At 43.5% G+C, this 15,269-nt stretch overlaps 1 long non-coding RNA gene and 2 pseudogenes across 1 annotated transcript; 1 reads left to right on the top strand and 2 right to left on the bottom strand.

Annotated features, from left to right (window-relative positions):
• Positions 1-2,302: 2,302 nt before the first annotated feature.
• LOC139415418 (coiled-coil domain-containing protein 25-like) lies at positions 2,303-5,485 on the bottom strand (annotated as a pseudogene).
• A 324-nt stretch (positions 5,486-5,809) lies between these two features.
• LOC139415590 (uncharacterized) lies at positions 5,810-7,727 on the top strand (annotated as a pseudogene).
• Positions 7,728-8,191: 464 nt separating this feature from the next.
• On the bottom strand, positions 8,192-15,249 carry LOC139415135 (uncharacterized). The gene is made up of 3 exons (XR_011634942.1): positions 15,117-15,249; positions 9,296-9,974; positions 8,192-8,909 (listed from the first exon to the last, which is right to left on the bottom strand). It is a non-coding gene; the product is annotated as an uncharacterized lncRNA (long non-coding RNA).
• Positions 15,250-15,269: the final 20 nt, after the last annotated feature.

Below are 15,269 nucleotides of genomic sequence, written 5' to 3'. Positions count from 1 at the left end.
TAATAATAAAATTATTATACCAAGACTAGCCTAGAACACCACAAAGCAATGAATAATTGTATTGTTGTGAGTATAAAATTCTAGGCTGCGGTGAAAATGTTATTTGAATAATGGCGCAAAAGCCCTGTTCCATTCTGATCAGCTGTGGGTCTACTCTCCAGTTTATCAGATCATCACTCTCCCAAGTCGTCCTCTAATATTGTGGCCACATATGCTCCCAGCAGACCCAGTTCTTCAGGAAAGCTTAACAGGCTCTGGCTCGTCTCCAATCCGTGAGGCTATTCCTCGTGCACCTAGAGCCTAACGCTTCAATATAGGGTAAATATTTGTAATTTAACCTGTAACACTCTGAGTGGTTGTTCTGGGTCCTGTACAGGCAATGTCATAAGAATCCCCCACATTCTTAGAGTGACACCATTAGGTAAAATATCTCACATGGTTTGAAACAGTAATTAGTGACATTTTATTTCAAATCTAGACTTTCACCAACATCTGTTTGTCGACATTGACATAGTCTATTTGATTGTGGTGTTGAAAACGTAAACCATGATATTGAAGCACCCTAAGTCTGTATGCTTTACTTATTGGTTGTGTGGTGCATTGGCACAAACTTGTTGGTGGAAAATTATTTGCATAGGCTGATCATTGTCTGCAGCCGGCTCTGATAGTAGTGTAAATGAAACAGGCAGGGAGAGTGAGCCTTCTGCATGCTTACGTGGCAAAGTTTATATCCGTGTTTATAAACACAAGGTCGCTACAGTTATTATTTGTCGTTGTAAACCTTATTTTGAGTTCATTCAATGAGGGGGAGGGTGTGCACATTTTTTTTACAGTAGGGGTGGTCTTTGTTTTAAAAAATATATATATTTGGGATGGGGAGGGGGCATTTTTTAAAACATCTAACTGCCCCTTAACATGTCAGTGACCAAAGAGGATAGATTATAACTGTGATATTTAGTACAGCTATTGGTCCATAATAGACATGCACCTGAAACACACAACAATCTGCCATCTTGTGGTCCTAAAGAAAATGGAATCCCAAAATGTGAAATAATGTAAAGGTAAATGTAAGTACATTTTAGGTTTTATGTTGTTACAATGGGTGTAACATGATTTTCTTCTTTCAAAGCTGTACATCTATGTAAATCTCATTACAGAAATAACTGGGACCTCTTCTGGGATTGACTAGAACAGAACTAATAAAATGAGACCAGAATATGGAATTCTGGCTGAACTCTCAATGACTCCCTTGCAAAGGAGCAACTGAACTGCCACAATACTTAAAAAGTATACGGCTTTGGCTTCTTTTTACAGTAATACAGCTCAAGTTGGTGCTACCCAGGCAGTAAATCTCTTGAGAAAGGGTTACCGATGTCAGCGCCACAAATATCATTATTAACCAACCAAACCATAATCACTCATCAATCATACGGGATCCCATGTGGTAATGTACTGTAACTGTTACCTAGGGTCTTCTAACACGTTACAGTAGGTCAGTTTCTCCAGGAACGGTACAATGTAGGCTACTTCTAATCAGAACTAAAACATGAGTATGCTTGTTGTGATAAGATCCTTGTTTAAACACACAACCAACTGTCAGGTCAGCTATAACTTCAACAGCATGCCTTTATTCAACAGTTCATAACTTGAAAAATATCTAAATGCCTCATCCATGAAACAACCTTCATGTAAAACAGGACATTTGTACACTATGTTCCAGTCCTTGAAATAATACTGGCATGTGACATAAGCATAGTCAACAGTTGGTTGATAAACACAGACCGGAGCCTATAGTTACATATGACATCCTGTCACTGAGAATAACCCAGTCTTATTCATGTAGTGGAAAGCAAATCACATGCAGATTGAAGCAAAGGCCTTTTATTCTGCTTTTAGAGGTTGTTTGGAGTGAAATTGTTTACGCAGATGTCAAATGAAATGCAAGTCCTCCAGAATAACTAATTCGGACACACTCCTCGTGCCTCAACCTGCTCCATGCGTTTCAGTCTGTGTGATGTGGACCAGAGGTCAACCACAGCTGCATCCACACACAGCATTGAGAAATAGAGATGTCACGCTTTATACTGAAAAACCAGCATGTGTCAATTCAATCCCAGCTCTGATCACCCAGGAAGGAGAAAGCTGGTGGTACCCATTCTCTCAACTTTCAAGCAGCACAAACCATTCATTACACATCCCACTTCATTAGCAAAGTTATGTCAACATATTGTCTCAATAATGAACTGGGCAATTAACATACCTTATGGGCAGTTCAGTTTTTGTTTAAAATTTAACTTTGAGCTGATAAACAAAGGTGATTTTTATTCACAATGTCAGCAATCTTTCAATGATTTCAAAGAAACATCCAAGACAAACCTTATGCATGGATTCACGAGGACACAATTCACATGTTCCAGTCTCTGGCCAGGACAACGTCTGCAGCATTGGCCAGGTAAATTATAATTAAAAATGTACATACTCATTTAATTTCCCCCATAGACATACTGGTCAGGAAATCATATATTAATTCATATCATTAGGTCAACATGCAACAATACTGAACCGTCCCAAGACTAAATCGTTGGCAGCAGTTTTCTGAGGAATCGGGGGTTGTTGTTACCCTCTTGTCAGTCAAGCAGAGGACGTTCACTGCAAGAGATCAATGCTGTTGGAATGTTATCCTTTGAAATTCAAGAAGCGTCGGGAAACCAGGCTGTTCAGAGAGTCCTGAAATTTTAGCAAAATTGGCACACGTACTGTTCCAAAAATACAGTAGCAAGTTAATCGATCTATATACAATGTCAAAGCACTGTCCGTTATAACTGTGAGGGCCCAACCCAACAATGTTTACTTGCAGGTGGTAGAGTATGTCCGATATTGTCCTTTTACATGAAGTCATCCGAATCATTTCCATCCTGAAAAAGATACAATTATACATTTCAGACATAACGGTCATATTACAACACACTGTCATATAACCAATTAATATGCCAGTCTATTTCTGAAAGAAGCAGACTACACATCCGTTTAGATTGTTAATCAACTCACCTCAGTTGTTGTCATATTGTCACTCGTCATCAGCGAAGAATAACTGCTATTAATGGACAATTACTGTGTGAGTTTATCATACTATTCACAGTGTTTTGGGATGACAGATGAAGAAAGGTGATGTAGCTAGGGTTGGACAGAGATAAGGGAACTTACTTGAGCTCATCCAGCTCTCTTTTCTTTTTTATGCCATCTTTATCTTTCTTTTTCAGATCTTGTATCTGGGCCTTCTTCTCGTTTCTCTCTTCCATATCTCGGGACTCTTTCTCTGCTGCCAGATCAGGGTATCGCTCGTCCTTTGTTTTCTCCAACCTGTTCACAATCTCATTCATCTTCCTCTCTACTGCCACAATCTTAATCTACAAAACAGTAGACATAGTCTAAATGATCATTTCATAGATATTACTCAAATAGAACACCAATAGAAACTAAAAATATATTGACAATGAAAGCTGAGACCTATAAGAGTAGCCAAATAGATCCGAAAGTTACACAGATACATTTTGCCAGAAGAGAGAAATCACTGACCTCCTTGTGCCGATGGAAACCTATTTGGCCTACATCCATGTCCCCTGTTTTTTTTTAGGTTGGCCCATGGTGACAACATTGAAGTTGTTAATTTTACATCCTGAGTTAAAAGGATATCAAAGTTTCCTGGAGGAGGTTTCTACATTACTATTATATTATTCTAATCAAACTCACCGGGCCACTCAATGTATTACCTTGGATGCTGTTGTTTTTCACAAGCTGTACACAGTCAATCAAGACTTCCTTGGGAATATCCTCAATTGTCAGTCCCTTAGGCATTCTAAGGTACACATGGGCAGAAGAGAGTTTATCCACATGAAACCTGTGGAAATAATACAATTACTATTATAAAAGCAATAACACCTCCACACTAAAATAATCAATAACATGCATATTACCACAGCACTATTAGCTGATATAGGACTACTGTACTATTAGCCTAGCTCTAGGGCCACCTGGTGGATATTCTTCAACACTACATAGAGTAATGTATACATAGAACCAACGGTCAGACTCATCAAATGGTCAAATCCTAATAATGTATTTCATGGTTTGAGTTACAAGAAGAAATAGATATGAGTTTCTCACCAAATGTCTTCAGGCCATCCATATTTGATGAGATCTTCATCTAATAGTGAGAAAGCAGCAGAAAGTAAGCTGGGTAGTCAGATCCGACCCGCTTGATTACAGCTGAACTAGGGTCGGACATGCCTCCTGTGTAAAGTAAAGTAGTCCGCATGCTTCCCTTCCGAAACAGGTCGGAAGGTTTTTTTGGGCTGTTCGTTCACACATTCTTTCTTGAGGCAAGACAAAGTTCTGAACCGAAGTCTACGCCCCTTCCTCGGTCACTGGTCAACATCAGGGATTCTCAATTAAGTGTTTGTCATTCAACGATATTTGTTTTCATGCACATTTTATCGCTTGAGAAATACTGCAGATTTCTTAACTTACAATAATTCTCACTATTTTGCAGAAGTGTATACTGGCTACGGCATTTGAAGATCGCTTGAAAATAGTACTGTTTTGGCTAAGGTCTTTTAAGGGAGTACGCAATCACACTTGTTAAATTCGCCGAATTGCAGTGCCAGTCAATCAGCTCCTTTGTTGTTCAACGCAATGTGCCATTCCACAACGGGTTCTATGGCTACTGCAAGGTCGAAAACGGCAGTTTACTTAAACTAGCAGTCATTCAATCTTCCTGGTGTAACAGTTGAGATAATGGGACAATTTTGGGGGGGATAATGGGCCAACACATTTCTCATCCCTGGATGGAGGTACGTTTTCCCAGCCATGTCTCGCGCCGGCTCCTCTGTGTCTTATTCTACACAGGAAGCCTGTCCGACCCTATAGTGCAGCTGTGAGCAAAATGTGTTGGATCTGCTGGCTAGGTAGTCACTTTGCTACCTCACAATGCTGCTAAAACAATCTTGGTTTGTTACTATAAAAACACTTCAAATGATCAGATACTTACGTTCATATTTGTCTTTCCCCATGTAGATAGTGTAGGGAGGAGTAACAACTAAAATAAAACAACAAGCAAGGGTTAATAGCTAAAATTTGCTATATCAACAAGGCTTTGGGGCAAATTAAACAAATAATAGGATCATGTGTCTCCAACACTACTAGCTACAAAGTAGGGTGTGGGTAACAGAACAGTCCATTCTCAGAATAGGACACAAATCTGCCATTGTCCACGTGATGATTATTCATTAATGCCTAGCTAGCTAATCTAACAAGAGCCCTTGCTCATGACCATTACACACAAGAGTCATTGGACGAAGGAGTCTTCTGTATAGGGGAGTGTTGTTAAGAGCCCCAACGCTCACGCTTCGAACACACCGACTGGGGTAGGTTTCGACACACCAGAAATATTCATTTCCAATGGAACGCTGCATTTGCCTTGCAGCATTGCGTTACAGAGGCAGTTGCAGTGCGTTCTGTGTGGTACATATGCATCAAATTGTATGTGTAGACTTGCCAGAAAGTAGCAAAATATGAATGTAGATTTTTTTTCTCACACATATTCAGTAAAAATGTGGGATTACATAAAAACTGCAACTGATTGCATAATTTCTTCACATTTTTTTATTAATTTATTTGCCAAGTATATTATTTATTCGATGACATCCACACATTAATTGTGATAGCCATAGTATAATTTCCCTCCAAAATGCAGTTTTGGAGCGAAATGCAATAATAAATAGTCAAGATAGCAGAGTAGGCTCTTTCAACAATGAGACCAACGTTGAGGAAGGTGGTCTTGATCGCGCTGTTGGGCCGGGACCAGCCCCGCCGAAAGTGCAGGTCTGTGTTCGGTCCAGAGATGGTTAAAGTCCCGAAAGCAGGCAGGGGAGTTCCACCGTCTAATTCAAGAGCTTCGACTGTTTGGACAGGAATTCCGAAGTTACTTTCGTCGGGACCCAAGCCAGTTCGATCACCTGCTCCAGATGGTTGGAGCCAGGATCACCCGGATGGATACTAACTACCGGGAGTCCATCAGCCCAGTTGAACGACTGGCGATTTGTCTCCGGTAAGCTACATTCTAGTACATTTTTGAAGCCGTTGATACCATAATTGATTGATATTTGATACATTGTTTTTATGTGCAACCTAGCTAGCTAAAGGGCTCTAGTTAATAGTCCCTATTTGACATCAGATGTACTTTTACAGAATGTTCATTGGGACTATAACTTTTCCCAAAGTTGGTTTATAATCCTTTTTTAATTATGCAATGTTACCAAATTAAAAGAAAGGTGCCTTCTGCCCTGATGAAGGTAGGCTAGTCTTCTCCAGGACCCATTGTTGTTCAAGACAGTTACAGTCATTCATTACATTCTTATTGGACTCACATACACTCTTAGAGAAAAAGGTTCCAAAAGTGTCCTTCTGCTTTCCCCATAGGATAACCATTTTTGGTTCCAGGTATAATACATGGAACCCAATAGGGTTCTACTTGGAATCAAAAGGGGTACTACCTGGAACCTAAAAGGGATCTCCTATGGGGACAGCCAGAGAACCCTTTTAAGTAGATAGTACCATTCTTTCTAAGAGTAGAGTTGGCCTGGACTAGTTTATTGATATAGTCATAGACTGAATTGTACTGTTTTAAGGCATTGTTAATGATGGTTGATGAGTATTACAATATAATTAGTAAAGCAAAATAAACAGTAATGAGGTAGCTATATGAGTAGATATAATATGTGGGTGGAATACAAGTTATACACAATATTGATCATTATTTTGAATTATATTTTAGATTCTTGGCAACAGGGGACTCCTACAGGACCATAGGATTCAGCTTCTGAGTTGGATGGTCCACGGTGGCAGGCATTGTCCCCTCCGTGGCACAAGCCATTTGGGACTGTCTGGATGGTGAATACATGCCTGTCCCCAAGGAGGAAGACTGGAGGGCCATCACTGCCGAGTTCCTGGAGAGGTGGAATTTCCCCAACTGTCTTGGCTCCATTGAAGGGAAACGTAGTAATCCAGGCTCCACCGTGCTCAGGTTCGCAATTCTACAACTACAAGGGTACATATTCAGTTGTACTCTTGGCTGTAGTAGATGCCAGCTACTGTTTCCGTGTTGTCGATGTTGGTGCTTACGGCAAGGGAAGTGATGGCGGGACCCTCCGAGACTGCCTTTGGCCAGGCACTTCAGGATGGCACCCTGGATATTCCACCACCTGCATCACTCCCTGGGGCTGAAGACCTGGGACCTGTTCCCCACGTCTTCGTCGGTGATGAGGCCTTCCCTTTAAGACCCAACCTCATGAGGCCCTACGCTGGACGCCAGCTGCCATTGCCAAAGCTTGTAAGGATCTTTAACAAACGATTGTCCAGGGCAAGGTTAGTTGTTGAATGCACCTTTGGGATTCTGGCAGCCCAGTGGAGAATGTACCGGAGAATGCTTGGTCTCAGCGCCTCAAATGTCGATGCCTGCGTGAAGGCCACGTGTTCTCCACAACTACCTGCGGAGGTCATTCCAGGAGCCGCTCTGGATGGCGATGGGCACGCCAAATGGTCCCCTTCCTGATGTCACCAGGGCAGGTGCCAACAACACCCCCAGACAGGCACTCCAGGTGAGGGAGAAGCTGACCACCTACTTCTCATCGCCAGCAGGTGAAGTCCCATGGCAGTATGCCGTGGAGTGAAACGGCTCTTTTAAGAGCCTCCTAACACAAAGGTTATTTTAAGAACCATCCAGCGTTGTCCATAAAATTGCATTTTCCCCCCAGATTACTTTATGTATCATTGTCTCTCTTCATTTGGAAGCTATATTTAAGTGAAATTTGGGAGTAAAGACCACACCTTAACCCCTCCCCTCTCCCATTAACGTCAGTATTATACACACCTGGCATGGTACATCAGGTGAGCGGGAGCACTAAGGTTATACGACATACAGTTAGTATGATAACAAAGGGAATAGGTAACCTAGGGTCCATACAAACAGTACAGTTTACCACCATGTTCACTAGTCTGACAAAATAGGTGGGGAAAAAAACTAATTAGGAAGAGGATGTGTTTTTACTTTCATCTTGTCTTAGATCTGCAAAGGTGTAGGGAAGAAATAAGCAGATTAAGTCTAAATTAGATATTAATAAACAACTGAAACAACTGACTATGAAAACATAATTTAATAAGTATTCAAGTACAGGAAAGAACATGACAGGTATGTGTATTGTAAAAATGTTTTAAAAAATAAAACTATTGAAAGAGGTGTGTGTGCATGCGTGTAAAAAAAAAAAAGAGAAGTTTTTAAATGAATGTGTAGCCTGTAATCTGTAAGAGAACAGCAAGAGCATGTAATTTTGGCACAACTGCAGACTGATACAGGGACTACTCATAAAGCCTAGACGTAGTAGGGGAACTTCAGACATGGCCATAAAGAGAGAGAGGGCAGGGTACTGGAGATCTGAGGTACGAAGAGGTGTGTGTGTCTCTGTCTCTGTGAAAAAGGGAATAATATGTAGCCATAACACAGCTAAACAAATGGCCCCTGGACGTCATGGACCAGTCGATGGAACATAACTTCACAAAAAGTTTCAACACCCTGGTTTTCAAGTGGTTTTAAATTAAATAAATATATTGACCTTTAGTCTTGTAAGAGCATCTGTGAAAACGCTATATGAGTTTCAATTCAGAAATCAATGTAACACTAATAATGAATGCTATCCTAAGACTTTATAAACAAATGACTATGAATTGACTGAATTTAAACAGAACTGACATGTGTGAAAAGAAAGGTACAATGAGGGAGGTCAAAACAACAACCAGACAACTCCTCTCCTCTTCCTGTCCTTCCTGTGAGCTTGTCTGTTAAATTGACTCCATCTCTGGAAGGGAAGAGAAAAACAACACATACAAGCTTAACATAATATGACACCATAAAAGGTGAGATTTATGTTAACTAAATACTGCTTGTATAGTGTCGTTAGTGGCATAAATATAGGAACAGTGTGGTAAAGTTGGTAATACTTGCTTTTTACTCATGGAATTTGTATTTCAGATCAAAATATGAATATGACAGGCAGATATTTCGACAGCAAACTGTTTTAGGATATTTTCTAACCCAGAAACAACAGCTATACATTTGCCTCATATTAATACTTTGATCTGAAATACCAATTAACCTACATGACTATACTGTAAAAATGACCTACTTTACTTCACTGTCGCACACTTATGACACTACCTGTGATGTGGAGAGAAAAAAACATACTATTGAACTCGGCTTCGAAAAGCAGCTGATACATTTTAACCTTGACTGCTGCTTTTCTTTGCTGAGGCAGCCTCTTCAGTGTTTGCACCAGGCTCATGGCAAAGAGGGTCTCCTTCCTGTGATCATCAGGTTGGGCTGCATCCCGCTCGACGGCTTGGAGGAGCCTCTGCTGAAATTAGTTGAGTGGATCTGGGGGCTGGTACCTCCGATGACGCCTGGTGTGACGTTGTTCCTCTTCGTTTCTCTGTTTCTCTCCACGGCCACATCCTGTTCAACGAGGTCCTCAGTGGTCACTTCCGTGAGGTTCATAATAATCTCAGGTGGTCCTAGATCCAGAGGTGCTTCCTCCATTTCATCATCTTCCATGGCTGCACCGGTCGGTGGTGGTCATACTCGTGGATGATGTTGTAGAGGGTCTCACTCCACTGGTGGAGGTGATGGTTGCATTTGTAGGTGACGTTGAGTGTCTTGATGCACCGGTGGATGACGTAGTAGAGGGTCTGGCTGTTAAATTGCCACTCGTTGCCCTAGGCACAATAAATGGATCCAGAAAAGAAAGAATGTGGCAGAAGGCCAGCAGCCTTGGCGCTGAAGCTGCTGACCCAGACCTCTTCTTCTCTTTCCTTCTCTCTCTGATACTTGTCCCTGAGTCCTCTCCACTTCCTCCTACAGTCTTCTTCTACATAGACATGAACATGATAAGCCAAACCATTACCTAGCATAACTATAGTTATTAGATAGCTATCATGGACATGTCACCTACTCTACACATAGACACACACAGACACACACACACGGTTATCTGACCAAATTATCAGGGTACAGTAGTATCTACCATTTCTATTAATCTAGCATACACACTCACACTCTTTCAAACATGATTATTTGGGAAAGTTATCAAGGGTAGTAACTTGCATAATTTGACTTTCTTTCACACACACCTCATTGGCTAGGTTAGCAAGCTAGGTTAGCTAGCTAGCTAACGCTAACTAGCCACATCTAGCACAAGCTCACTACTAAACTGACCTGGCAATCCTACTATCGTGGACACTTGTCTCCAAGCAGCATTTTTTTGTGTTTATGTCCCTGTAGCTGTCAGCAGTTGTGTCAAAAAGACACGGTTTTGAGGATACTGCGAAAATGATTCTCTCCTCCATGTGTCCAACTGCATGCGACCATTTGCAAAAGGTACCTGCATCAGTATTGTTGCCTAGGTGCGCAAAATGTTATGCAGCAGTGATGCAATTACACAGTCCGTGTGTTCGAAGGGTTAATCTTACCATTAACACGCGTCACTTGTGGTTTGGTTTTGGAAGCATAAGGAACTTATCTTTCATATCAGTGAGAAATTATTTTGAAAAAACAAAAAGGTTAAATTGATACACACCTTGATAGTGTTAGTTTCCCACACGATCACATCTCCATGTTACAGCGCTTGTTTACGGTAAACAGACAAGCAGCGACCACATATGCTAATTAGCTATCTAGCGTGCGCAGAGCCTCCAGAGGCACGCAGGGGCCAAATTGAGCTCTGTACCAATGTCCTGTGTGCCCACCGCCTCCCAAAACTGGTTACATACGTAACCTTCATTATGTTTCACTATATTGGATCACTGCAATATGTTGGTATACCAGTACCAGATTAGTCGGTGCTAGAAGGACCTGGCAAGCCAGAGTTAAAGTCCCAGAGCGGGACCGAGACGCTGGGGCCGTCAATGTGGAAGGGTGAGTCCCGGCACAGTCCCCGGAAGGGGAGGCGAAGCCCAGGACCGCTGAACCAACCGCAGAGGGAGGTGCCACATTTACCCGATATCTTGCAAAGGTACAAGAGGAAGCCCAGCTGGCCGCAGCACAGATATCAGCGAGGGACACTCCTCTCAGTAGAGCCCAGGACGCAGCCACATCTCATGTTGAATGTGCCACCACAGATCCCAGCACTGACCTGCCAGCCAGGCAGTATGCTGTCGTAATTGTGTCCATGATCCAGTGAGACAAAGAGCTGGTCTGTTGTTCTCACTGACTGTGTCCGCTCCCCATAGGCAGCCAGTGCCCTCACAGGGCACAGCATGCCGGAGGGAGGCCCAGACCCCCCCGCCACTGCCGGGGAGGCGGGGGTCGTAAGCAGACAGGATAAAAAGAGATGTTCACATGTCTGTCTGACAGAACCTTTGGGAGGAATGGAGGGTTGGGGCGGAGAGATATACTCTTCCCCCCAGGGTCCATCCGGTAGCACTCAAAACTTACTAAAAGAGCATGGAGCTCACCTACCCTCTTCATGGAAGTAATCGCTACCAAGAAACCACCTTCATAGAGAGGTGTTTCAGGGAGGCTGACTCCAACTGTTCGAAAGGCGGCTTTGTCAAACCTGCCAATACCACATCCAGATCCCAGCTCGCCATTGAGCAGGTCCTAGCTGGACGCACAGGACGAACCCCGTTCATAAACCCGGAGACCAAGGGATGGCGCCCCTATGGCTTCTCCATCCACTCCACATGGCAGGCAGATATAGCGACCAAATACCCTTTCAGGGTAGAGGCTGCCAAACCCTCATCGAAGCGAGACTACAGGTATTGGAGGACATTACTGCACCCAGCATTACTCGGGCACAACCTCAATACCAGTACACCAAGAGCAGAACAACCGCCAGAGCAACTGGTATGCAGCAGTTGTAACCAGCGCCCTTGCGCTCTGCATGGTGTTTATTACACCCTCCTAACTCAGTCAGTGGCCAAGCCCACAGACTGAGGCGGTGCGGCCTTGGATGCCACAGAGTTCCCCTGACCTGAGACAGCAGGTCCGGTTTCAAGGGAAGTTGCCAAGGTGTCCCAGACAACAGGGACAGGAGAAGGCTGAACCAGGGTTGTCTGGGCCAGTATGGGGCCACCAGCAGCAGACGATGCTCTGCCATCCTGGTCCTGTCCAGCACAGCCTGGATCAGGGGAAATGGGGGGAATGCGTAAGCTCCAGCCCTGGCGAATCGTGAGCCAGAGCATCCAAGCCCAGAGGTCCTGGTGGCTCCGGCATGGAGTACCACAGGTGGCAGTGTGCATTGTCCAAGGAGGCAAACAGGTCCACTGGCGCCCTCCCGAATTTGTCCCACAGGTGCTGCACCACCTGGGGTTGTAGGCTCCAGTCCCAAGGTGGGGGGCCCTCCTTCAAGAGCATACAGTGCCTTGCGAAAGTATTCGGCCCCCTTGAACTTTGCGACCTTTTGCCACATTTCAGGCCTCAAACATAAAGTTATAAAACTGTATTTTTTTGTGAAGAATCAACAACAAGTGGGACACAATCATGAAGTGGAACGACATTTATTGGATATTTCAAACTTTTTTAACAAATCAAAAACTGAAAAATTGGGCGTGCAAAATTATTCAGCCCCCTTAAGTTAACTTTGTAGCGCCACCGTTTGCTGCGATTACAGCTGTAAGTCGCTTGGGGTATGTCTCTATCAGTTTTGCACATCGAGAGACTGAAATTTTTTCCCATTCCTCCTTGCAAAACAGCTCGAGCTCAGTGAGGTTGGATGGAGAGCATTTGTGAACAGCAGTTTTCAGTTCTTTCCACAGAGTCTCGATTGGATTCAGGTCTGGACTTTGACTTGGCCATTCTAACACCTGGATATGTTTATTTTTGAACCATTCCATTGTAGATTTTGCTTTATGTTTTGGATCATTGTCTTGTTGGAAGACAAATCTCCGTCCCAGTCTCAGGTCTTTTGCAGACTCCATCAGGTTTGCTTCCAGAATGGTCCTGTATTTGGCTCCATCCATCTTCCCATCAATTTTAACCATCTTCACTGTCCCTGCTGAAGAAAAGCAGGCCCAAACCATGATGCTGCCACCACCATGTTTGACAGTGGGGATGGTGTGTTCAGCTGTGTTGCTTTTACGCCAAACATAACATTTTGCATTGTTGCCAAAAAGTTCAATTTTGGTTTCATCTGACCAGAGCACCTTCTTCCACATGTTTGGTGTGTCTCCCAGGTGGCTTGTGGCAAACTTTAAACAACACTTTTTATGGATATCTTTAAGAAATGGCTTTCTTCTTGCCACTCTTCCATAAAGGCCAGATTTGTGCAATATACAACTGATTGTTGTCCTATGGACAGAGTCTCCCACCTCAGCTGTAGATCTCTGCAGTTCATCCAGAGTGATCATGGGCCTTTTGGCTGCATCTCTGATCAGTCTTCTCCTTGTATGAGCTGAAAGTTTAGAGGGACGGCCAGGTCTTGGTAGATTTGCAGTGGTCTGATACTCCTTCCATTTCAATATTATCGCTTGCACAGTGCTCCTTGGGATGTTTAAAGCTTGGGAAATATTTTTGTATCCAAATCCGGCTTTAAACTTCTTCACAACAGTATCTCGGACCTGCCTGGTGTGTTCCTTGTTCTTCATGATGCTCTCTGCGCTTTTAACGGACCTCTGAGACTATCACAGTGCAGGTGCATTTATACGGAGACTTGATTACACACAGGTGGATTGTATTTATCCTCATTAGTCATTTAGGTCAACATTGGATCATTCAGAGATCCTCACTGAACTTCTGGAGAGAGTTTGCTGCACTGAAAGTAAAGGGGCTGAATAATTTTGCACCCCCAATTTTTCAGTTTTTGATTTATTAAAAAAGTTTGAAATATCCATAAATGTCATTCCACTTCATGATTGTGTCCCACTTGTTGTTGATTCTTCACAAAAAAATACAGTTTTATATCTTTATGTTTGAAGCCTGAAATGTGGCAAAAGGTCGCAAAGTTCAAGGGGGCCGAATACTTTTGCAAGGCACTGTATCTGCTGCCACATTTAGGATGCCAGGTACGTGCGCGTAGAGACGCTAGACGTCCCAGAGCCCAGAGAAGGAGACCGGGAGAAGAAGCAGAGGAAGGGTGTGTCAGATGACCTGCCGGGGCCAGCCTCTCCTCTGGCACCCCGAGTGCATGGGTCCCCCAGGCACGTCCCAATGGCGGTGACGGTGGAAACCATCACACCTGTCAAAGACAAGCCATAAGCTCAGCCAAGCCAACAAGGCCACGGAGCCCTGGGAGAGCTTATGTCGTGACCCGCTTGGAAGAATAGTAACCCGGTGAGGGATAAATTACTCAGTACCTCTGCAAAAATCAGGGAAGACCCACGTGGGAAAAACAGGCTGTTGCTTCACCTCACGATGTGCCCCTTCCCGCTGTCGACCCTTAGCACGAGGCGATGGAGCAGGAGAGGGACCCCACCGTCGTTCGGGTGCAGGTGGGTGGCAACAATCCGTCTGCCTTGGACCCGGGGCCTGAGGAGGCGGTATGAAGGGTCTCCTGGTCCCCACAAACCTTATCGGTCTGCTCTAGAATGTCAGCCCTGGGGTGATGAGCAAATGTGCTCTGGGGAGCAGCTGGAAGATGGGATTTGGCCAGCCAGAAATGGATCTGTGTATAACTGCTACAGTAAGTGTGTATTTTTTAATTTGAAGGAGTCTTTCTCGCTGATCAAAGGGACATATGTTTCAAATGCCATATTGCAAACTATGATTATTGACGTTTCTAAACGTTAAAACAGCGTCGGGATTGTAGTTCACATGAGCCAGTCGTGGGCGAAACTAACGTTAATGGCTGAAAACTGTAGGGAGAAGGCAGACTAACGTTTCATCTGCTGGCCTGAATGTAAACAAAAACAAACTATTTTGATTATTTGACATGAAAGCTCTCTCACAAGACATCAAACGTTGCTAGTTAACAAAACGATTCAAGAAGATTCTCTAGTTAGCTAAACTGCTAACTACCTAACGTTAACTAACTATGTACGGGCTAGCCAGCTAAAATACAAGCTCAGCTTCTCACCTGCACTCGTGAAGTAAAACACCATCCTGCATGAATGGAAGCAACTTTTTCAAACCTGAAAATACATGTGCATCATAACTAGATAAGCACAGAGTTCGTGATAACTTTGCTGAAAGTTGACACGGAAGTCGTCGCTGTTTCCGCTTAAGTGAT

The sequence above is a fragment of the Oncorhynchus clarkii genome, chromosome 8 (genome assembly GCF_045791955.1).
Source record: "Oncorhynchus clarkii lewisi isolate Uvic-CL-2024 chromosome 8, UVic_Ocla_1.0, whole genome shotgun sequence".
In the NCBI taxonomy this organism is placed as follows: Eukaryota; Metazoa; Chordata; class Actinopteri; order Salmoniformes; family Salmonidae; genus Oncorhynchus; species Oncorhynchus clarkii.
This window is presented reverse-complemented; position numbering and strand designations above follow the sequence as displayed.